This window comes from Lissotriton vulgaris, chromosome 6 (assembly GCF_964263255.1).
Source record: "Lissotriton vulgaris chromosome 6, aLisVul1.2, whole genome shotgun sequence".
Classification (NCBI taxonomy): Eukaryota; Metazoa; Chordata; class Amphibia; order Caudata; family Salamandridae; genus Lissotriton; species Lissotriton vulgaris.
The window spans coordinates 1,239,247,204-1,239,270,631 of record NC_141694.1 but is presented as its reverse complement, the minus strand read 5'-3'; the positions used below and the strand labels follow the sequence as shown (position 1 = coordinate 1,239,270,631).

The 23,428-nt window shown below is 46.7% G+C and overlaps 1 protein-coding gene across 1 annotated transcript in view; it reads left to right on the top strand.

Moving 5' to 3' along the window:
- NT5DC1 (5'-nucleotidase domain containing 1) overlaps positions 1–23,428 on the top strand; it is a 1,423,540-nt gene that overhangs the window by 1,291,653 nt on the left and 108,459 nt on the right. The window lies entirely within an intron of this gene.

The window sequence follows — 23,428 nt, the reverse complement described above, 5'->3', positions numbered from 1 at the left end:
AGGGCCTATCTACTTCTTGCCCTTCAATTGGTGACTTTCTTAGTCACAGAGATCTATTTTTGGGTACTTGCAACCAAGATTGGTTAGCTTGCAGCTGTAGTGATATCCCTTTTACTTCCAATTGCCCCTCCCGGTATTGAAGCTACTTCTCTTATGCCAATTTTTAAACTGAGCCCATCCCCTTGTGCAATTGTGCTCTCCATTCAAACACACCAGGTTATCCTGATCATCCCCACAAGCTTCCTGGGACAAGTTTCCTTGTTCCACAGTCTGCAAACTCCCTCTTTTACCTCTGTGACTGCTGCAGTCAAGTCGAGTTTTCTGTTTTCATGCATCTCTCATCAGCATTCTGTGGAGGTGCTATACTGAACATTTGTCTTAAATTGGCTTCTTATCCACATCTCCTTAAAGTGAGTCACGCTCCACCTTTTCTGAAGGCTCGTATTGGATTCAGGCCCTAGGGGTACACACAAACTGTGTGCTCTTGTTATCCATATGGTGTGAGTTGCTACTCATTTCCCGATGGACTTTAAAGGGTCTTTTACCATGCTATTGGGAGAGCATGTTCTGTTGCAAGCTATAGCCCATTCCCCACTGCATAGTGGTATGCCTTTTGTTATGCTGAGTAATACCAACAGAAGAGTTGTTATTGTCTCATCATGCTTGGCTATTCTGATAGAGGCTTCTAACCACAGATTCCTCTCATTACAATGTTCCCCAGGCGTCAGACTGGATCTGGAAAACTTTGAACAGTACCCCTACATGTCAGAAGGGGGCACCTACGGCTCCACATCGGTGGGGTCCAAGCCAGATGTGACATGCATGGGCCTATGTACGCATCACCCATGCGCACTACCATCAGATCCTTTCTTTCTGCACCAAGATGCGCGGATCCAAACCTACCCCTGGTTTCCTGGAGACAAATTTTGCTAAAAGTGTTTTCCTCAGTGTGCAAGGGACACATAACCTAACATATTGACAGGGTTTAAGACTTGTGGGGAATGGTACAGACTGTAACTGATCCCCACTGGGTCAGCCTGTGCTGCCTGGGGTCATCCTACGACTCCCCAGCCTGCAGTGACTGTGCCCGGATGCACTCGAAAGGCCATCTCGGAGCGAAAGACAAAGCTGTCCTCTGCCAGACACCCAAAGATACCACATCGGTTGAAGTCAAAGGAAAAATCCCAATCCGCTCCCGAAGCTACTTCCACTTCAAGTCGTTGTCAAGTCAAGATCTTCAGTTAAGTCAAAGAAAAAGCAGTCCAAGCGGAACTCAGCTTCATCACGCCCCTCTAAGTCCCCAGTTCGGATGTGGGGATGTCTTTGCCCCTTTGGGATCCACTCCCACAGCCATTCTCCAAATCTGACCCAGGCCTCTGCCAGCCCAAGTTTCCCGGAATTGAGGAGACTTCTTTACAGATGCATGAGGCGAACATGCACTTATTTGCTCCACCAACTCCCTATGGCATGTATTTGGGCCACATGTAGCTGTGAGGCATCCCAATTGTACTTCCACCAGCGGTAACTTCCTCATCACCAAATAAGCCCTCTGGATCCATGCCTGGATTCATACCAACTCCAGTACCAAAACCATTCCTGGTGCCATGTCTTAAGCCAGAGTGCAATCCAGCAACGCCAGTGACGGCTCCACTGACACCAGACTACAGCGGCCAACCATCAGTGCGGTCTAACTCTGTGCCAACTTCATCTGAGGCCACAGTCAATGACTCTTCTTCCTCCCAACACAAGCCATCCAACCGATACAGACACTGTTCCCTTACCCAAAGGCAGGGAGCAGTTTATTCATGACGTATTTGGCACTCTGGTCACTCATGAATCATGTTGTAGGTTACTCAGCTTCGGAGTCCTACCTGTTGTGACAGACATCTTTCAGGAGGAAGGATGAAGAGGGTAGATGTCCAAATCAAAGAAGCTGAATCCCAACATAAAACTTTAAAGGTCCAGACCCTAAATCACAAATTGCTTTTAGAAAAGAACTATAAGTAGGGGAGTCTGAGACCCCATACTTTGTCATCTTCTAAGTAGCCAGCTGGGCTGCATGAGGAGGGGAAGCTTTGCAAGAGTTCTACTTGTGACCAGGACTAGGGCCCGGCCTGCTGGGTGAGGGGACGTCATCCAGGGACATCAAGATCACTTGCCCTGGAGTCTGGAGCACCAGTGCCTGCCTGCTCACCAAGACCGGTGTGCCTGTGAGGGAGAGGAGCATGTTGGAAGGAGCAAGATCCAGAGGGGAGCCCAGATGTGTGGGGCTCCTGAGTAAGGTGTGAGGAGCTGTACGGCCCTGATTGGACTGTTGCCCATGAGCCATGTTGTGGAGTTTGGTAACCCTGTATGCCGGGATGGGCTCCCTTGCACCGAGGAGGTGTGCTGTTCCAATTGGGTCATTGTCTTTGCGCCACTCTCTAAAGTTTGGTAACCCAGTATGCCAGGAGGTGCTGCCATACACAAAGGACAGTGCTGCATCGATCAGGCCATTGTCTATGTGCAGCATTGTGGAATGGAAATTGGAGATGGTATGCCTGGAGAAGCCACCATGTGCCAAGAAAGTGCGTTACATCAATCGGGCCATCGCCCATGTGCAGAAAGTTGCTGCAATGGCTGGAGGGGCCGTGGAGGAGGCAATCTGAGGCAGCGTGACAGGAGAGTAAAGTCATTGGAGTGCCCTTCTATGCCAGGAGGAGCCACTCGAAGTGCAGAGGCCGGAGGTCTGGGGCGTTGCCTGTGACCAAAATTGCTGCTACAACCAAGACGAGGGTGGCTTTGTATCCGAGGCGGCCGAAGTACAGAGGAGATGGCGTTGAAGCCCCCAGGAGCAAGGAGAATGCCCCCATCCCAGAGCGAGGAAGAACAAGACTGACTGCATGTGTCTGTAGCCGGAACAACATTGATCATCAGTACTCTGGTAAGCGTGGCTCAGGAGAGAGAGTGGCACCTGACAGGAGCTGTGCGTGTTTACGCATGCAGCCAGACGCTACAGATTCGAGCCAGGACTGCATTGCACCACTGCCAGTGTTCATACTGCCAGAGTGGGTAAGTTGAGAACTAGGTCTACCAGGCCCCAGGAAATTCGCCGCCTTTGGTTTTTCCAACCCCCTGTCGTTTTTCCAATCCTACGTGACTCTAAGTGAATACACCTTATTGACTGAGTACATGAGGGGGAAACCCTGTGAATAGGGCCTAGTAGTTTACATTCCCTAAATGTTGCTGCTTATGAATGGCAAATAAAAACACTCCTGTTACATAGGAACTTAGTAGCCAGTGGTTGGCTTAGAACTACTAGGGTGCCTACCTCAAGGGGGACTGTATTATTGCTTATCGAGTGTCGATTACCTTTGTATGTGTAGAATTAGAATTGTAATACTGCATTGATTTATCGTGTGCACTGCATGCGCGTTGAGTTATGAGTTCTGTTCACTGATCTGTATCTACACTTCCCTCCGAGGGACCCTTGACTGCTCGCACAACGCTACCTAATTGCAAGTCAGGTGCTGAAGGGGTGCTTGGCCATAGTAGGGTAGGCCCGGGGACATCAGGAGTAAAAGGCCACTACCACCTCGGTTGGGTCTAATAACCCCTGCTTGCCCTGTGGCCCTCTGAACTGGGTTCTGACAGTTACCTTTCACTCCTTCGGATAGGGAGTCAAAATGGATCAACACTTTTGGGTGTAGAGTTTTCTCATCCACCAACCATGCTCTACATTTCGTGAATGGCATGTTTCCTTGGCCGCTATACCCATGCATTATGACACTTGGTAGGGCAAGTTCTACCAATCATGCCGGAGGAATCTTGAGCGACCTTCTCTCACACCATCACAAGGCTTCCCCTACATAGACCTTTTTATTTTTTGGAGACTCCAGAATACTCAACAGTCCCTTATATCCTCCCACCTGCCGCCACCTTACAGTTTTCTGCCCCTGACAATGGTGGTCACGGCCACAGATGGAGGGTGCATGGCATCTAGACTCTATCACTCCTGTGTGGCCCTGATGCCGGACACAACCTCACAGGTGCGGAAGGTATGGGAGGAGGAACTGGGGATGAACCTTAAAGATCAGATATGGAACTAATGCTATGCGTAAATAAAGCACATCTCCATCAATCAAAGACGCAAGCTACTACACTTCAAATACATACACCGATACTACCTCTCCCCAGTAGACATCGCTAAATTTGACGACACCAGCTCGGACAGTTATCTGAAATGTCACACCCCTGGAGTGGATTTTGTGCATTTAACCTGTTCATGCCCAGTGGTGGCGGCCTACTGGGTCTCTATATACACACACACATATCTTCCATGTCCGAACAGGTAATGACTCCGGACCCTGCTGGGGTATAAACAAAATGTACCCCACAGATCCTGCCGCCTCATTTCTGTGAGAGTAGAGAGGAAGACTATGCTAACCTGCAACCCCACACGTCCCGCCCCAAACATATTTGGCTGCCCTTCCGCATGTACCTCCACACCTTAGCACAAGACACTACTGACTGATCCTCCCCTTCTAACCCACCCACTAATAAGTGACCTCTCTCCATCTAGACATCTATATGGGTAGTTCCTACTCCTATGGACCCTGCTGTCCTGCTATTGTATGTGATGGCTCAATTACCATGTGTAATATTAACTTTTGAGATTGGATGATGTGATCAGCTAATACTATGCAATTGTCAGATACCTTTTTTGTTTGCATTTAAAATTCAATAAAAATAATGTTAAAAAAAGATGTAGGTTGTGGTTTTTATTCTGCTACTTTCTTGTGCCAAAAAGGTATGGAAGCCTCCGTCCTGTTCTAAACCTTTGCCTTCTCAATGCCTTCCAACGGAAGACAAAATTCAACATGGTCAGTCACCTGGCCTAGATCTTACCTACCCTCGACTCTGGAGACTAGTTGGTAACATTGAATCTGCAGGGCACTTATTTTCACATCCCTGTGCTGCAGGCCCACAGTCCACATCTGCAGTTCACAGTGGACCAGGTTCACTGTGTTCTTGTTTGGCTCCACCAGTGCCCCTTGGGTGTTAACAAAAGTGATGGTGCTGGTCGAAGCTCATCTTTGGAAATCAGAGGTCCGAGTCCTCCCCTACCTCGAAGAGCCATTCTGGAGATGGTGTTTTTTCAAGCCAATTCCCTGTAACAGAAAGTCCAGGGATTCGGGCAATGATGATGAAGATTCATCTTTGCTCCTAAAACTCATTCAGGATGCTGGGACTGATGAGCTTCTGCATTCTATTGGTAAAGCAAACCAGGTGGCATATGCGGGCTCTGCAGTAGAATCTTATGTCCCAGTGGCAACAACATCAGGGAGACCTTGCTGATCAAGTACAGATTTCGTAGAAGACTACAAAAGATCTACAGTGATGACTGCTGGACAGCGATTGGGTCGGCCGGCAGACCTCTTTCCTTGCCTACCCAGACATGACAGTTGTGACAAATGCATCACTTCTTGGCAGGATCGTCAATGTGGGAGGGGTAGGGGTCAGATGCCTCTGGTCCCCAACGGATGCTTGCCTTCACATCAAACTGTTGGAGTTGAGAGCCATCCACTTGGTGTTGAAAACGTTCCGGCCATTCAAGGAAAGCTAGTTCAATTGTTCACAGATAACATAACCACTATGTGGCACTGTAATAGCCAGGGTGGACTGGGGTCGTGGACCCTGTGCCAGGAGGCCCTGCACCTCAGGACATGAGTGGAATGCCAGCAGATGTGCCTGGTGTTACAGCACCTGACAGGATCTGTGAACGCCAGGGCAGTAAAAACATAGCCATCAATGTCGAGAGGATCATGAATGGTGATTTCACCCTGAAGTGGGGAAAGGCCTCTTCCATGAATGGGAAGAACCTTGGCTCTATCTGTTCGCTACTGAAATGTCAGCATTTGTGTATGTTAGACATTTCAAAGCGCCTCTCGCTCTGAGATGTATTCCAATTAGAGTGGAACTCTGGACTCTTATATGACTTCTCATTAATACCTCTCCTACCCCTAGTTCTGAAGAAATTCATGAACGGTCGGGCCCTAATCATCATCGTGGGTGCAGAATTGTCACAAAAAGTCTGGTATCCCAAACTCCTGGGTGTGAGCATCTGTCCTTGGATCAAGCTACCCCTTCAGCAGATTCTCCAGTCACAGCAGCACGTCTTCCACTTTCATGTTTCGAGATTGAGCCACAGAGGCTAAACACTTTCGATTTTCCTCTCAAGGTCGTGGACGTCATCCTGGCAACCAGTCATAACTCTACCAAATCTGTGCACGTTTTCCACTGGGACTGGTTTGTGGCCTGGTGCATGACCAAACAGTTTGGTCCACTTCATGCCAAGCTGGCCAAGATTTTGCTGTTCGAGATGTCCTAGTTCAACAAGGCTTTGCTTAGGGTCTTGTTAAATGGCACCTGTCTGCTATTTTGGCCTTTTTACGTTAGACAGACCTGCATTCTTTGTTTCAACCACCAGTTGTGATGTGTTTCCTTAAAGGGTTACAACACTATTTTCCCCATTCACCTTTCAGTATGCCCTAGTGCGACCTAAATTTAGGTTTGATCTTTCTCATTTGTTCCCCATTTGAACCCATGCATAGCTGTCCTCTCAGGTTGTTCACTCTTTAGACAGTCATCATGGTTGCAATATGATCTGCACTGAGGGTGAGTGATCTTCAGGCCCTCTCCCTTAACCCCCCATATACCAATTTCTACCCAAATAAGCTAGTACTCGGATTTGTCCCTCCTTCTTGCCAAAGACAGTGACTGCCTTTTACATTGGCCAAACCATCACTCTTCAGACGTTCTTTTGCTGCACCTCATCCCTCTAAGGTGAAGGAAAGACTACATCGACTGGACCCAAAGAGGCTACATCGATCATACCAGAGAACACCGAGTGGATGACCAGCTCTTTGTTGGGTTCACAGGAGCAAAGAAAGGAAAAGCGGTGCAAAAAAACCTTCTCTATCTGGATCATCCTCTGTATCAAGATCTGCCATGCATTAGAGAAGAAAATTACAAAAAACAATTTGATGGACAGAATGTAGATCAATGTCTTACAGTCACCCCAGTACAAGGATTTGGGCCTAAATCCATCGTTTTTTGCACTCCACACCACCCTGGGTCAGATAATGGCTTTATGCAAATCAGCTCTGACCCTGTGCCCCATGGGAACAGTCCAGTCCGAACTACAACAGCCATATCTTTCCCAGACCGGAATCAAGCATCCGAGGACCGGACCGGTTTCGAGGTAACACCTCTCATCAACCCGGCTAGCTTGACTCCAGTGGTGTGGAGGCTCTGGGACCCACGTCTGAGCTACCCCAGTACACTCAGAGAGAAAATTACAAAAAACAATTTGATGGATCTGGGCCTAAATCCATCGTTTTTTGCACTCCACACCACCCTGGGTCAGATAATGGCTTTATGCAAATCAGCTCTGACACTGGGGTAGCTCAGACGTGGGTCCCAGAGCCTCCACACCACTGGAGTCAAGCTAGCTGGGCTGATGAGAGGTGTTACCTCGAAACCGGTCCGGTCCTCGGATGCTTGATTCCGGTCTGGGAAAGATATGGCTGTTGTAGTTCGGACTGGACTGTTCCCATGGGGCACAGGGTCAGAGCTGATTTGCATAAAGCCATTATCTGACCCAGGGTGGTGTGGAGTGCAAAAAACGATGGATTTAGGCCCAGATCCTTGTACTGGGGTGAATGTAAGACATTAATCTACATTCTGTCCATCAAATTGTTTTTTGTAATTTTCTCCCTGAGTGTACTGGGGTAGCTCAGACGTGGGTCCCAGAGCCTCCACACCACTGGAGTCAAGCTAGCTGGGCTGATGAGAGGTGTTACCTCGAAACCGGTCCGGTCCTCGGATGCTTGATTCCGGTCTGGGAAAGATATGGCTGTTGTAGTTCGGACTGGACTGTTCCCATGGGGCACAGCGTCAGAGCTGATTTGCATAAAGCCATTATCTGACCCAGGGTGGTGTGGAGTGCAAAAAACGATGGATTTAGGCCCAGATCCTTGTACTGGGGTGAATGTAAGACATTAATCTACATTCTGTCCATCAAATTGTTTTTTGTAATTTTCTCCCTGAGTGTACTGGGGTAGCTCAGACGTGGGTCCCAGAGCCTCCACACCACTGGAGTCAAGCTAGCTGGGCTGATGAGAGGTGTTACCTCGAAACCGGTCCGGTCCTCGGATGCTTGATTCCGGTCTGGGAAAGATATGGCTGTTGTAGTTCGGACTGGACTGTTCCCATGGGGCACAGGGTCAGAGCTGATTTGCATAAAGCCATTATCTGACCCAGGGTGGTGTGGAGTGCAAAAAACGATGGATTTAGGCCCAGATCCTTGTACTGGGGTGAATGTAAGACATTAATCTACATTCTGTCCATCAAATTGTTTTTTGTAATTTTCTCCCTGAGTGTACTGGGGTAGCTCAGACGTGGGTCCCAGAGCCTCCACACCACTGGAGTCAAGCTAGCTGGGCTGATGAGAGGTGTTACCTCGAAACCGGTCCGGTCCTCGGATGCTTGATTCCGGTCTGGGAAAGATATGGCTGTTGTAGTTCGGACTGGACTGTTCCCATGGGGCACAGGGTCAGAGCTGATTTGCATAAAGCCATTATCTGACCCAGGGTGGTGTGGAGTGCAAAAAACGATGGATTTAGGCCCAGATCCTTGTACTGGGGTGAATGTAAGACATTAATCTACATTCTGTCCATCAAATTGTTTTTTGTAATTTTCTCTCTGAGTGTACTGGGGTAGCTCAGACGTGGGTCCCAGAGCCTCCACACCACTGGAGTCAAGCTAGCTGGGCTGATGAGAGGTGTTACCTCGAAACCGGTCCGGTCCTCGGATGCTTGATTCCGGTCTGGGAAAGATATGGCTGTTGTAGTTCGGACTGGACTGTTCCCATGGGGCACAGGGTCAGAGCTGATTTGCATAAAGCCATTATCTGACCCAGGGTGGTGTGGAGTGCAAAAAACGATGGATTTAGGCCCAGATCCTTGTACTGGGGTGAATGTAATACATTAATCTACATTCTGTCCATCAAATTGTTTTTTGTAATTTTCTCCATGCATTAGAGAAGAAGCAGCTCATTCGACCTTAGCCAATGCTGCGACTACTGTGTTGGCACATGGACTGCCTGTCCTGGATATTTGTCAGTTGGCTACGTGGGTGTCACCTCATATGTTCATGAAGCACTACTGTTTGGACTGGCAGGTCTGTCAAGATGGGCCCTTTGCCCATTCTTTTCTGCAGCATCAGCAGGCTCAGAAGAATCAAGAAAGCTCCTGATGTCAGTGTACATGAATGACACCTATATAGGCCCGCTCCAAAATGACAAAAATCAAACATGTAGAACTGGAGTTATGAGCTTTTAAAAATTTTGGTAAAAATATCACCAACTGGTCATGCTGTACCAGGACAAAGTCAAAAGTACAGGCCATCCTCTCAGGTGCGGACCCAGCTGGGAGTTGTACCTTATGTCCTTGGTACATGGTCTGCACAATGCTGCCATGCTAGGCTATGCATCGTTCTGTGTTGAATCCGGTGAAGCCACCCATTAGGAACTGAGCTGTACTTCGATGTGAGGCACTGTGCCCCTCTGCGTTGGATATGGTGAAGCCTTCAGTTAAGCAGTGACTCCAGTCAAGGCTCCAGGACCTTGAGGACCGCACTTGTGGAGCATGGCAGTCCCTGTCATGGAAACCTAGTAACCATCACTAGGACCTGGTAACCCATTAAGGCATGGTTCACCAGGTCAAATGTGTGTGCTGTCAGATCCCCCTGTATCTCCACCGGTGCAAACTCTGTAGTCACAATGCTTCTAAATGGAAGGGAACTGCGACTTATTGTAGTTAACCCACACCACCAACCTCTAAATGTCTTCTAAGTCCTCCCCACTAACAGCGTGCCATATTGGAATATTGGCTAGTTAGTGCAGCTCTTTTTTACTAACTCAGCCTGCAGCCCCCGCTGCTCGTGCTCACTGAATGTGCTCTTGGGAATATTTTTCCCTCAACTTAACACCACAATTTAGCAGTATTTTCTTAGCACAGCATGCCCTCTTGTGTCCATTCTGGATGCGAGGGTGCATTTTGCACTATGTAATAGCGATAAATGCAGCGCAACACGTATTTCGAGTGGCGGTTTACACTCGCTAAATGTGCTCTGGCAGTAGGATTTTTTATCCCAAATTACTCTTAATTTCACGAGCTGGAGTAATGTTATGTTATGTTATGTTATGTTATGTTAAATTTGATTTCTATAGCGCACGGCTACTCCATGGAGTGTCCCGGCGCTTTACATTGGCAGCTCATAAGACAGAAAAACATAACAACTAAAAACAATCCTAAACAGCAGAGTGACTTGAACTAAAGGGTAAAAAGCCAAGATTTAAGGCCCTTCCTGAACAACAGAAGATTAGAAGTACTGCGTAAGACCAGAGGCAGAGTGTTCCAGAGCTGTGATGCCCTCAAACTAAAAGAGCGCCCCCCAATACGTGCCCTCTTCACTCGGGGAACCACCGCGAGAGACAGAGATTCAGATAGCAAAGATCTGGCCGGTCGGTAAAAAGCAAGCCTACGCTGAAGATATTTTGCTCCCGAGCCAAAAAGCGCTTTATGAGCCAGGGTCAGCGCCTTGAAAACTATCCGCTTCCGGATAGGCAGCCAATGGAGCGACTGCAGAAGGCCGGATACTCTGGCTCGCCTGCGAAGGCCAAAAATGGCGCGTGCAGCAGAATTCTGCACGACCTGCAGCCGCTGTACAAGATAGTCCGGAAGGCCCAGATAAAGGACGTTGGCGTAGTCCAATCTGGAGCCAATCAAGGCTTGTACCGTGATCTTCCTGTGCTCTTCTGTGAGCAGAGGAAGAAACTTCCGGAGCATCTTAAGAATGCCGAAGCATGTGCCCATAAGACCGAAGATCTGAGATCTCAGTGTCAGACCATTATCGATCTTGACTCCCAGATTTTTTGTCAGCTGGGATGCCTGTGCTGGGGGGGAACATGTCAATCGGCCACCATGCCTGCCAGTCAGGGTCTGAGGTACAGCCAAAGAACAGCACCTCCGACTTGTCAGAGTTACATTTAAGGCTGTTCTGCTGAAACCAGTTGAAGACAGCCCGAGACATTCCCGAATGCTCTCTCCATTGAAATCCTCACCTTTCCTACACGTGAAGAGGAGCTGGGTGTCATCAGCGTAAGAAACGATCTGGGCCCCAAAAGACTCCACCAGTGCCGCCAAAGGGGTCATAAAGATATTAAAAAAAGTCGGGCTCAACACAGAACCCTGTGGAACACCGACTCCCAATGGCGACATCTCAGCGGAGCTAGCGGGGGCCCAGACCGTTTGTTGGCGGCCAGCTAAAAAAGATGTAAACCAGCTGAGCACCGTGCCCCTCAGACCGATTATCAGTTGTTCCTCATCAAAGGGTAAGGCAGAATTAACAAAATTACTCCGATTATTCCAGCGTAATTGAGATTCTGCCTAGACCCACATAAGACCACTGAGGAACCAAAATACAGATAATACTTACACAGGCTAGAAACAGTATACAAATGAGCAAGATTGTGGCACAACCCGGATGGAAACATTCTGGGACTTTATAGATGAAGGGCAGGGAGAATCTAAGCATATCACCCAAATACATGCAGAAAAAAAACCTACAAACTGGGAGCAATGCAATTTCACAATCAAGAGAGAGAGCTTGTCAAATTTCAGGAATCAAGGATTAGTCCGCTGCAAAGCAAAGCAATGGCACGGAAATAACAGAAAGTGAATGTGCAGCGGCAGCTTCTTTATTGGGGCGCTGCCCCACTGTTTGTATTATTGCCACCGGACAGCGAGCGGGCCCCATATAAATGTTTATGTTATGTTAAATGAATTTATAAAGCGCATGGCTGCCCCAACATCGGGGCGTCTCAGCGCTTGCGGACCACAGAAAAGTAAACACGAAGAACTAAATGGATGAGAAACGCCAAGTTTTAGTTAATTTCCTGAAGGGCCAGTGATCTTGTGTGCTCCACTCAGCAAGAGGCTTTAAAAGAGCGTCCACCTGCTCTTTGTCTGCGCACTCTTTAAATACTGGCCAGATGCATATCGGCCAAGCGCAGAGCCCGCCCTGGGACATATGGAGAGCAAAGCCCTTGCAGAATTTGAGGGGCTTGGCCATGCAGGATCTTATGCATAATAGAGAGAGTCTTAAACTGAACTCTGTTCAATCTGCAGCCAGTTCAAATGGCGGAGGAGGTGGGAGGTATGGCAGTGCATCGGAAGGGCAAAAAGAATGCGGGCTGCCACATCCTGAACCTGTTGGAGTCTTTTGGTGACAGTTTTATTGACTCAAAGTAGAAGCCCATTACAATAATCCAGGCGGGACAGCACAATTGCTTGAACAATTGTTTGGTGAAAAGGTGCATCAAAGAAGCGCAGAATGGGTTTCACACTGCGTAGGAGGCCGAAACAGGTTCCTGCCACTTTTTTCACGTGATTCTCAAGTGAAAGGGCATTGTCCATCAAGACCCCTGGATTCTTAACTACCAATTTAAGTTGTGGAGAGGCACATAAGGCCTTTGGCCACCATTGGTTGTCCCATTGGTGGGTATTCTGACCTACCAAGAGCACCTCAGACTTGGTGGAGTTCAATTGCAGACGGTTGTCGGCCATCCAGTCTGCAATGGCCAGAAGGTCCTCTTGGAATTGTGCTTGTTCCTGATTAATGTTGTTAGAGAAGGTGAATAGTAGCTGGGTATCATCAGCATATGATACCAACTTGATGTTCCATGCATTTGCCAAAAGGCCAGTGGTCGGACATAAACGTTAAACAGCTTGGGGCTCAGGGCAGAGCCCTGCGGAACACCACAATTACTTTACTAAGTGAATTAGTTTTGATAAAAGACAATTTTAGCCGCGTGCACACTGAATGGCTCGGGCAAAGTGTCCTTTTAATAGTGCAGAGGGCAGGCGTGAGTAGGGGGGGACAGGGAGCTTGATGATTGTCAGAATCCTTGGGTTTAAGTGTGCAAGTCGGGTTGGACGGGTACCTTGCTCTGACCAGCCAGACATGCGCACTTAAACCCTCACCTGCATGCACAATGTAGGAGCCCGGGGGATTTCTGCCACAGGCCCCAAGTGTCCTAAGGAGCGTTGACAGCACCTGACCAAGCCAATCATTGCACTGCTCTCATGCTTTTCCTCACATAAACAGAAAGAGAGCAGCTTTTAGATTGGCTCAGTAGTTGCTGGTGAACTGGTAGTAAGAAGTTCAATTCATCCTGGAGGAAAGGTCACGAGATAAGTGTTCTCTCTGAAGATGGACTAGTATTGGATGGTAAGTCACTCTTGTTTCCTGTCGTGGAAGGTGTGCCTCATTAAATAAGTTTGGCACATTGTTCAGAAGCTGTCCTGAAGAATTCCCTTTCCACGAAGATGTGAGTTGAAGCTGCCGAGCATGCATGCAGATCGTGATCTGCGGTGTTACTGAAAGGCAGTCTTTCACCAAATAGTGTTTAGAGAATGACATGAATCGGCTATTACTGATTCTGCTGGTAATAGCAAGATTGGTGATTGCTCGAGCCTGGATTAGCTCGTACCCTCCAAAGGTTAACGAATGGTGGACGTTGGTGAAGGAGATATACTGAATGGGAAATATGCTGGCGAATGCAAGGGGGTTCTTAGCTCTGAACAAATTAAAATCTATATGGGGACTCATATTGTAAAGTTTTAGTTTCGAATTAGGAATGAGTATTTTTACTTATGTAATTACTGCCTCTTGTCGTGTCTTTTCCCCTTCTTATGTAATTTGTGTGCCTTTCTCTTCCCTTTCTTTTTCTTTATGATACATGTAATCCTGCCGCTAAATTTTATTTTTTTTGTAAATTGCTGACTTGTTGAAGTATAAAGATATTTTTAAAAAAAAGGAAAAAAAAGAAAAAAAGAGAATGAGGCGCTCCACTGGTTCCGCGTACTTGCAGAATTGGGCCATGCAGCAACCTTATGTGAAGGAGTTCCAGCAACACCACAGGCAGTGCTCACCATTTTACAAGCAAAGGGGAAACTGCACTCCACCATAGGTTTGCAAGACAGTAGCAACAGAAACTCTAGAAACATATTGAGAATACAACTAGCAAGCTATCCTCTGTACAGTAGAGTGCTCTACAAAAATTGCTGCTACCTACCTACGGGCTCTAATCTGTGTTGCGTAAGTACACTGGTGAGGGGTTCTCCCCAACAACCAATGTACTGAAAAGCCACCCTGTTACTTCACAGATGAGCTGAGACCTGTTATAGGAGAGCAGATTACCATTTTGGGGAAAATTCCCACCAAAGTAGTAATGCCTTGTTAGGTAAAATTCTGTTTCAGTGAGAAAACTTGGACTTACCCTGGTGGCACAAAGCAGTAGGATTTCCTCAAAGAAATATAATCAAAATATTTCAGCAGCACCAAAAAAGCATTAAAGTCCAAAAATGTAAATTGCATTACAAGTCAAGAAACCAATCAGTAAAATTCCTAAACTAATTTATTGAAAGACGAATTTATGTATTAAAACCTACCAAAAGAACAAACAAAAACTTGGACAAGGAAATCAGTATGTGTGCATCTTAAATGGATATGTTCAAAGATGCTTAAGGAACAATGGGGACTATGTCCACAATCACTTTCCTTAGGTTGAATGGAGGAATACATTTATTCCCATGCACAATGATACCATTCTCCACAGCCAGTTCCTCTCGCACCCTGGAATATCCCATAATTTCTCCACAAACACACCTTTCCTCTAGCCAGCCATGTAAGATCCATTGCTTAACCTTCTTGAGTTTATTATCATTTCCCATCTCCTCTACCCATAAAGAGTCTAGTAAAATGGATTGCTCAGCTTGTAGAAAGTTGACATCCCTGTAGGGCGAAGGCAACCTTGCAGTCTTCCGTATCCATTATTCCTCAATAAATCCTGGAAAAGAATAACGACTCCAAGGTAACTCCTATTCGAGAATTCCTTATTTAGATGAAGGCATCCATCCACAAATAAGTACATCATCAGAATGCCAACCGACAGTCTTCCCTCATAAATATATCATCCCACCAACGTTTGAATATACACAACTCCCATCCCACGAGCACAGCTCGTTTATATCCAGAGAGTGCAACCTATGAAATAGACAGGAGTGACAAGGCATTGTTGCTCGTGCCTACTTCATAACAATACCGCACATACAAATATAAACACATCTGGAGATGTGGAAAGCTCGCGGGCACGCGAGCTGCCACAAAAACATTTACCAGCAACCTGTGCAGCGACACACAGACTAGGAATGCAAGGACAGGGTTAGTTGCTTTCTTGTTCGGTACACTCCAATGCTCCCATACTTCTAAGGTTTCTGTATTCCAGGCTTCTCCAATGAGTAGCTCGTGAGCTACTGGTAGCTCTCCAGGTACTGAATGTGAAGCTTTTTCTTGGTTGCATTATTATATGTAAACCAACATTTAGAGTGTACAGTTGAGGCAAAAATGTGTTTATTATCTGAACTCATAAGCTGATACTTGGAGAAAAATGGCTGAGTTTCCAAAATATGTTTAAGGCTGATATTTTAGCGATAAATCATGAAGCACTGGGAAAACATTTTACAAATGTTATTACCCTGGTGTCCGAGCCATCGCAGCTATGTAAAGGAATTTTATATTGACACAGCCTTTTATACGTATCGGCATGCAACCATGCTTGATGGACTGAGTTGATCGCTCGTAGTAGTCTTCCATATGGTGACCACTAATGTAAACTTGTAACATAAGAGATGGGGTAGTTTTGCGTTAAGTGTAGAAATGGCGCCTCTCGAGTCTGCGTGATGTGCACTTCCCTATCTGTGTGGTGCAAAAAGTGAGGGAAATACACACCCTGAACACTCTCACTGGACCGTTTGTATGGTCCACTATTAAAGTATAAGGCTTGTCCTATGTGTAGGAGAGTAGGGTCTGCTTCCTATGGTTACCCCCACGGTTTGCTGTGTTTCACTGGTTTTTCGACTTTACTATGGTTGTGGCCCTGCTAATCAGGACCACAGCCTAGCTGTTCTCTCTCTAAATTGATACCATGTACTTTAGGTACATACCAGATTGGTTACTGGGTCACCCTTATGAGTCCCTGTATATGGTACATTAGGTATCCAGGGCACAGGGACCCCAGAGGCCTACCAGGGGCAGCAGCATGTATTGTGCCACCCCTGGTTAGCCTTCCAAACTGACACCACAGGTCTGCACTTGCAGCCTGGGTAAGGTGGTGTAAGCACCCCTTACTTAGATATAGTATACCTATATCTACCTTTACATATAGACACATAGTAACCTATAAGTCACTCCTACGGCAGGCCTTGACAATCCTGAAGGCAGAGTGCTTGGTTTTGTGTGAGAGGGTGCCCTAGCATGAGCTGAGCCCCTCTGCAGCTTTCGGAAATATCTCCTTACAGCTGTTCTATGGTATAGCCATACCATATACTCTTAAGTGCATTATAATCCTCACGGTTAATGCTAACTTTGGTTTGGCTTTATCAAAACATGTCGTGTAAGGTGTCAAACACTTTGGAATACTACCCCCCACCGGTTCTGGCGGCGGGGTAGCATTCCACCCTTCTAGGGGGAGAAGACTTGTACATACTAGTAAACTCGGTTAAAGTTAAACAGAGCACCAGCATCACAAAATGGATGCTGCTGCAACAGACACGAGTCTGCCCTCCTGCTGCTGGGCGAAACTCTGGCAGGGGAGGCCTGGACAATAGGTTTCCTGTCCAGAGAGGTGCTGGCACCTCCCCAAACAGGCTTAAGTGTATTGGGGCAGGGTGGGTTGCATTCAGTGAATGCTTTTCAGACACTGCCTGGGGCACACAGGGTGCTCCATGCATTTCCCAGTTCAAACCGGTTGCTGGGGTACTCAGCCCCAGCTCTAGCGTGAAACTGGACAAAGGGGAAGGGGTGTATCACCCCCTCCCAGGTCCACCCATAGGTGGGACCCTAGAGTTAGTTAAACCCCTAAACTTAGTGTAAGTATAGGAACCCAGTCCCTAGGACTTTAGATTACCCTGGACGAAACTCTGCAACATATATCTTGGACCTTCGATATTCCATATCGACTGGAAGACAGAAGAAATCCCCCTTGTGGTCAAGGAGTGACCACCCTGTTCAAACAGGCACCAACAGCATCTTTGCCAGACTGCATTTTTGAGGCTCCCGCCGGATCCCGAAGAATCTGCGACACAGGACACAGACTTCGAGACATCTCTGAAGATGACCCGAGATCCCAGCAAAGCTGAGACCCGTAGCTGACATGAGAGACGTGGGACCGGAACTTTTGGACATCCTGCATTTTTGCAACTGCACCTACTTCCAGAGGTATCCCGAAGTTGTGCATTGGGATAGTTGAAGCCCCTGCCCCGAGCACCTTTTGCACCGAAGTACAGAGGCCAGCACTCCACGAGTGACCCGTGAGTCCCCTTTCTTCACCGCAGCTCGAGGCTCCTTCGCGGTTCCTTGTCCGTTGGCTAGTGAGCCCCCACAAAGGCCAATCCTTTGTTTCTTGAGCTTACCTGGTTGCTCCAGACGTGCTCTGACTCCCCTCCAAAGGAGGAGTGCCTCAGACCTTGCTAGTCTGAACCGACACCAGTCTTGTCATCTTGCGTGGGCTGCTCTTGCCAAGGCTTGTTGGGTCCAATCCGGATTTCGACGATGCAGCAGTCAACATCCATTGTGGGACAGCTCGAATCTAGCTCCTGGTCATTTTCGACGCCTCCTGGTCTTTTGGGATGAAGAGTCAAGCTTCACCTCTTTCACCTGAAAACACCCAACATTGGTTGGCATCTTCCTATTGCCATTCTGGTCACTGGCTAGTGACCCAGACACTGTCCCCTCTGCTTTCAGGTTCTTCAGAGTTCTGATCCCTCCTTGGATCCACCCGTACACTTTTCCTCTTGTTGCCTGCTGCATTTCTTCGCAGCTCTCCATTGGAATCGATGACGACACCTGACACCAAAAGGCACCTATGCACCCGGCTTCCCTGGGTGAGGTAACACGAGTACTCCGGTGTTCCTGTGGTTCTTGACTCTCGAAGTGTCCTAGTCTAAAAGGGTTCCATCGTAGTTCACCTCTAGGTGTCCTTAATCTTTAAAATTGTAACTTGTTTGTTCTCCATAGAAAGTCAATAGTGATCCGCGGCTGTGTTTAGACACTGCACGCGTCCCCCGTGGGCCTCCTGTGTCCCTACCTTAGGTGGTTCCTGGTAGCCTCAGCGGTTCTACAGGCCCTAGGCTTGCTTTCTAAACCTCACGTGGTTCTTATACAACTATTTTAGTATATGGTTCGTGAGGCCCCTAGGGCATAACGTATACTGTGCAACTTATTGTATGCTAATTAAGTTCCTTGTATTGTACTTTTACCTCTGACCTCATAAAGAGTCCAGAGGGGTTGTGCTTAGAATAAATACATATATATTATAATCAACAAGTAGGGAGGAGGAATTTACGTCCATTCAGTTCCCCAATTCAATGTATCACATAACCAAGTGAGAGAATGGACACTTGTAACTACGTAACCGTAGGTTAAATTGAATCACCCTCATAAACGCTATGTTAAGTGTGCGGTGTATATCGTTTTTCCGCCCCACATATGCGTTATGGCATTATCATTGGGTGTCCAAATTTGTGCTATATGCCAGCCTCAAGCAACCACTGGTACAAGTAGTAGTGTCCAGAGATATATGGGCACCCCCAAAAAAAGAGAGGGAGGATTATATCTAAAAAACAAGACTTCACCTCAAAAGACTTTAATTGGCGTATGGTGAGGTTTTGTTATTAAACAATTGAGTGGGTATAATTGCAGATCGTGTTACTGGATCTCTTTATATCACTTTAGTTCGAGTCAACATGTTTCTGCCCCATTTCGTCCAGCCGGGTCTACGGAGCATTCGTCAGGACAAACAATATCAAATCAAATCCGTTACTTACACAACTTGTGAAGTACTCAGTGGTGTTAATTGTTAACACTCTGTTTCTAGATAGGTCAAGTTACCTGAAATAAAAGAAACAAATATACAAATATGGGGGTACAGATTCAGCACTTTATATAGGTTTCAATTTGAGATATCTTCAGAAAAATGTGCTAATAATGTGCACTTAATTCATCAGAGCAGTCCCAGTGGATATCACTTGTTTAGCTACACTTTGGGGCGATAAGAATATTGTAATGAAAGGATGGTGTTGATTAACGTCTTATAGTTAGATTTGATATTGTTATCTAACAGTTCTCTGGGTGTCCATGTGCTGCGCCTTCAAGGCGTGGTATCATTAATGATTAAAATCACTGTGTGTTTGAATGTAGTTGTGTTGGCGGTATTCGCAAAATTTATGGCGGCTCAGGGTGATTGATATTGCGACCCTCTATGAGCTCTTTCGTATTAATGTCGGCACATTTAGTAAACAGCTTCTCAATCACTTGTGAGGTTTTTAATTAGTTCTTAGCACAGAACTAATGGGCGCAGTACAGCAGTCACTTAACATAGTTATAATCACTCTAAACGCTTGCGGGAGATTATTGAAATAGCGTACATTTTACCTTAAGTCAGTATTCAGCGTCCATCAACAGGGAGCGTCAGAACTCTCAGGTCCTAAGCTAGAAAAAAGAAGAAAGGTGTTGGCATTTATCTTACCGCTCATACGGAGCCAAAGATGGTTTTCTCATAACTATTGCCGCCATTCTCACCCGCATGTCGGAAAGTCTCCGCGTCTTGTGCTGGCTCTGCCCCTGGACGTAGGGGACCCGTTTCTTGTTCCTTATCTAATGATGGTGATAGAAAGGGGACTACGGGTGTTTTTTTGTAAGTTTAACTTTATTTCACGCTAAATTGTAATATTCATCATTTCTCAGCGCTATTGATGTTAATTATAATTTAAACCATGCACATTGTGTTGATGATGAGCAAGTCTTAGATCCCTACACGGGCGGCAGTGCCATCATTTTCTAATGTGCTATACTATGAAATTATTCGTATAGTGTACTCATATGGTGATCAAGTTAAAGGAAATATATTATTCGCTTTTTTACATCTTAAACACGTTACACTCAGAGATGCAATATATATATACGTACATAGGTTAGCCCCTATACAGATTCTCTCAGATTTCCAGAGTTTGTGAATTCTCTCACAGGTTTCTTGTTCCTATGTTAACCTGAGGGCACTCACAGTAAATCGAACAACTACTTGCATGTTTTTAGGGCACAGTGTATCCTACGCAAACTGATGCCATGGTATATTATTTAATCCTGAAAGGTGTGTGCGTAGCCGATTCACCCATCTTTGCTCCTTTTCGAACAGTACCTTTTCAACATTGGTGGTTTTGTCATGGAGCATTTCTATTACTGTCCCATCTTAGGTCTTCAACTTTGTGACCAAATTCAACGAAATGGGAACCCAATTTCGTTGTATTTTTTTTTAGTTTGATGTTGCTTTTGTATTCTCCAATCCTCGTTTTTATTTTTCTGCAAGTCATCCCTATATACTTTTTTCACCATATCATGCACCATATCATGTAGATTACATGGGTAGAGTTATAATTAGTGTGCTGTCGTTGTGTCCAGTGTAAGGAATCTGTAAGTTGCAAAGATTTTATCGTTGTTGTTAATTTGCACACTAGGCAGGTGCCACACGGATAATGGCCAGTGACAGGGGTCATCTCTGTATTTCTCATTTGTGTGGGGTTTTTGTGTCTTGCTGGTCGTGTGTGCATAAGTAGATCTTTTAAATTGTGTGTCCGTTTATTTGCAAATCTTGGTTTAGGCCAGTTGAATTGCCCTGTTGTGAGAATTCGCCAGTTTTTGTTTAGGGTCCTCTCCTTCTGCTCATAGGAGGAGAACTTCTCCTGAGAAGAGGGAGCATGGAGCTAGGATGAGAGAAGCCAAACTTAGGATAAGGAGACAAGAAGTAGCCTTAGAAAAGGAGACCCCAGGTCTTGAGAGAGAAAAAAAAGATGGAACTAGAGTCCCATGGGGGCCGCAATATCCCTAGTGGTAGGAATAGGTCTTATGACCATAGAAACCTAAGCAAGATTGTCCCTCCCTATCAGGCTGGGGATGACATCCACAAATGGATAACTGCACTAGAAAGGGCCTGCAAAGTACAGCAGGTACCACCAGGGCAGTGGGCAGCAATCTTGTGGCTCTCCTTTGCAGACAAAGGTAGAGACAAGCTCCTCACTCTAAGAGAATAGGATGCTGACAATTACACTGTCCTGAAGAGTGCTCTGATAGAGGGGTTTGGCCTAACCACTGAACAGTATAGGTTGCAGTTCAGAGATACCCATAAGACACAGACTCAGGACTGGATTGACTTTGTAGATTGTGCTACTAAGGCTCTGGAGGGCTGGTTACTGGGCAGTAAAGTGTGTGACTATACAAAATTGTATAATCTAATCACAAGAGAACAGATTCTTAATAACTGTCAGAACCAGTTGTTGCATCAGCACTTGGTTGACTCTAATCTGACCTCTCCCCAAGAACTGGGAAATAAGGCAGACAAATGGGTCAGGACCAGGGTGAAGCAGAAGGTACAGACCCAAGGTGGTGACAAAAAGAAGCAAGACCAAAAAGGTGGAGAGAAAGTAAAAGACCAGAAGTCTTCACAAGGTCCCCAAAAGCTTCTAATGTTGGGGGTCCCCAATCTAAAATGAAAGAAGGTCCAAGAAAACCATGGTACAAGAATTGTAAGAATAATACTCACTGGACTAGTGAGTGCACCAAAAAGGAGACCGCTCCAACCACCATTGCCCCGAAGGCAACTGTTCCCCCTAGTTCAGCTACAAGTGGTGGTTCTCAACAGTATTGTGTAGTAGGGTTAACCCTGGGAACTGAGATGGACTCTGGCCTAGTCAGAGTACCAACTCAAGCTGTTTTGATCTGTGATGGAGGCATGGATATGACCTCCTCTATGAGTCCCAGTAATCTGGGCAAGTACAGACAGCCACCTTTGATTATTGAGAAAAAGGCTCATGCAGAAATGTTAAGAATCTCAGCATATGTCCTAGCAGTGACTAGGTCACAGATCAAAGAGTCTAACACTGAACAGGCACTGGATTCTGAAATAATGGACCAGTAGCCTATCAAGAAAAGGAGCAGTAGGGTTAAGGCAGTGCCTTCCCCCTGACTCAGAAGAGGATCAGCCTTCTGAGGAAGCTGATTGTGAGCCTGAAGAAGGAACTGTCCCAGAGTAGCCTGAACCTGATCAGGTTGAGTTCTTAGGGACAGTGGGCCCTTACAGGGCAGATCTGAGTCAGGTGCAGTTGGACTGCCATTTTCTTGAACCCCTCAGACAGCAAGCTGCTGCTGAGGCTGCTGGGAATGCTAGTGGCACCCGTAGAATCTATTGGGATGAAGAGCTCCTGTATTCAGAGAGTAGAGACCCCAAGCCTGGTGCTTCCAGGAGGTTGGTCATACCTTTGGCATTCAGGGACTTCCTTTTGACACTAGCCCATGATATTCCCCTAGCAGGACACCTGGGCCAGAACAAGACTTGGGACAGAATTGTCCCTCGCTTTTACTGGCCCAACATGTCTGTAGACACCAAGGAGTTTTGTAGCTCCTGTGTCACCTGCCACAACAATGTCAATCCCTACATGTTCAAAGGGAACCCCCACCACAGGTAGTGGTATAAGGGGGGCCTTTGTAGTGCTTCCTGAGTGGCCACTGGCTTGGCAGGTGACACAGGAGCTACAAAACTCCAGGATGGCAGAGTACATGAAAAAGGCAACCAAAAACCTTGAGGCTAGCCAGGAATTACAGAAAGCCTGGCATGACCAAAAGGCAATACTGACTGTTTACCAGCAAGGACAGAAAGTGAAGTGTTGGTGTTGGAGCCTGTGGCCCCAGTAGCTCTCCAAGACAGGTGGAGTGGACCTCACACTATTGTTGAACATAGGGGAGAGGTTACCTATTTGGTAGATCTTGGAACTCCCAGGAGCCCCCGTAGGGTGCTTCATGTCAACAGACTGAAACCATATGTTGACAGGGAAGACATGGGCTTGCTCATGGCCACTGATGAAGGACAGGAGGAAGAGAGTGACCCTCTCCCAGACCTTCTCTCTCAGAACCCTGATGAAGGATCAGTTGATGGAGTAGCCTTAGCAGACAGCCTCAATGATCAGCAGAAGACTGACTGCAGACAAGTTCTACAGCAGTACAGACATATGTTTTCACTGACTCCAAGTCAGACTACCTGGTGCACTCATGAAGTGGACACTGGGGACAGTCTGCCTGTTAAAAATAAGATTTACAGGCAACCTGATCATGTCACGGACTGTATCAGGACTGAAGTCCAGAAAATGTTGGAATTGGGAGTGATTGAACCTTCAGGTAGCCCTTGGGCTAGTCCAGTAGTCCTAGTAAATAAACC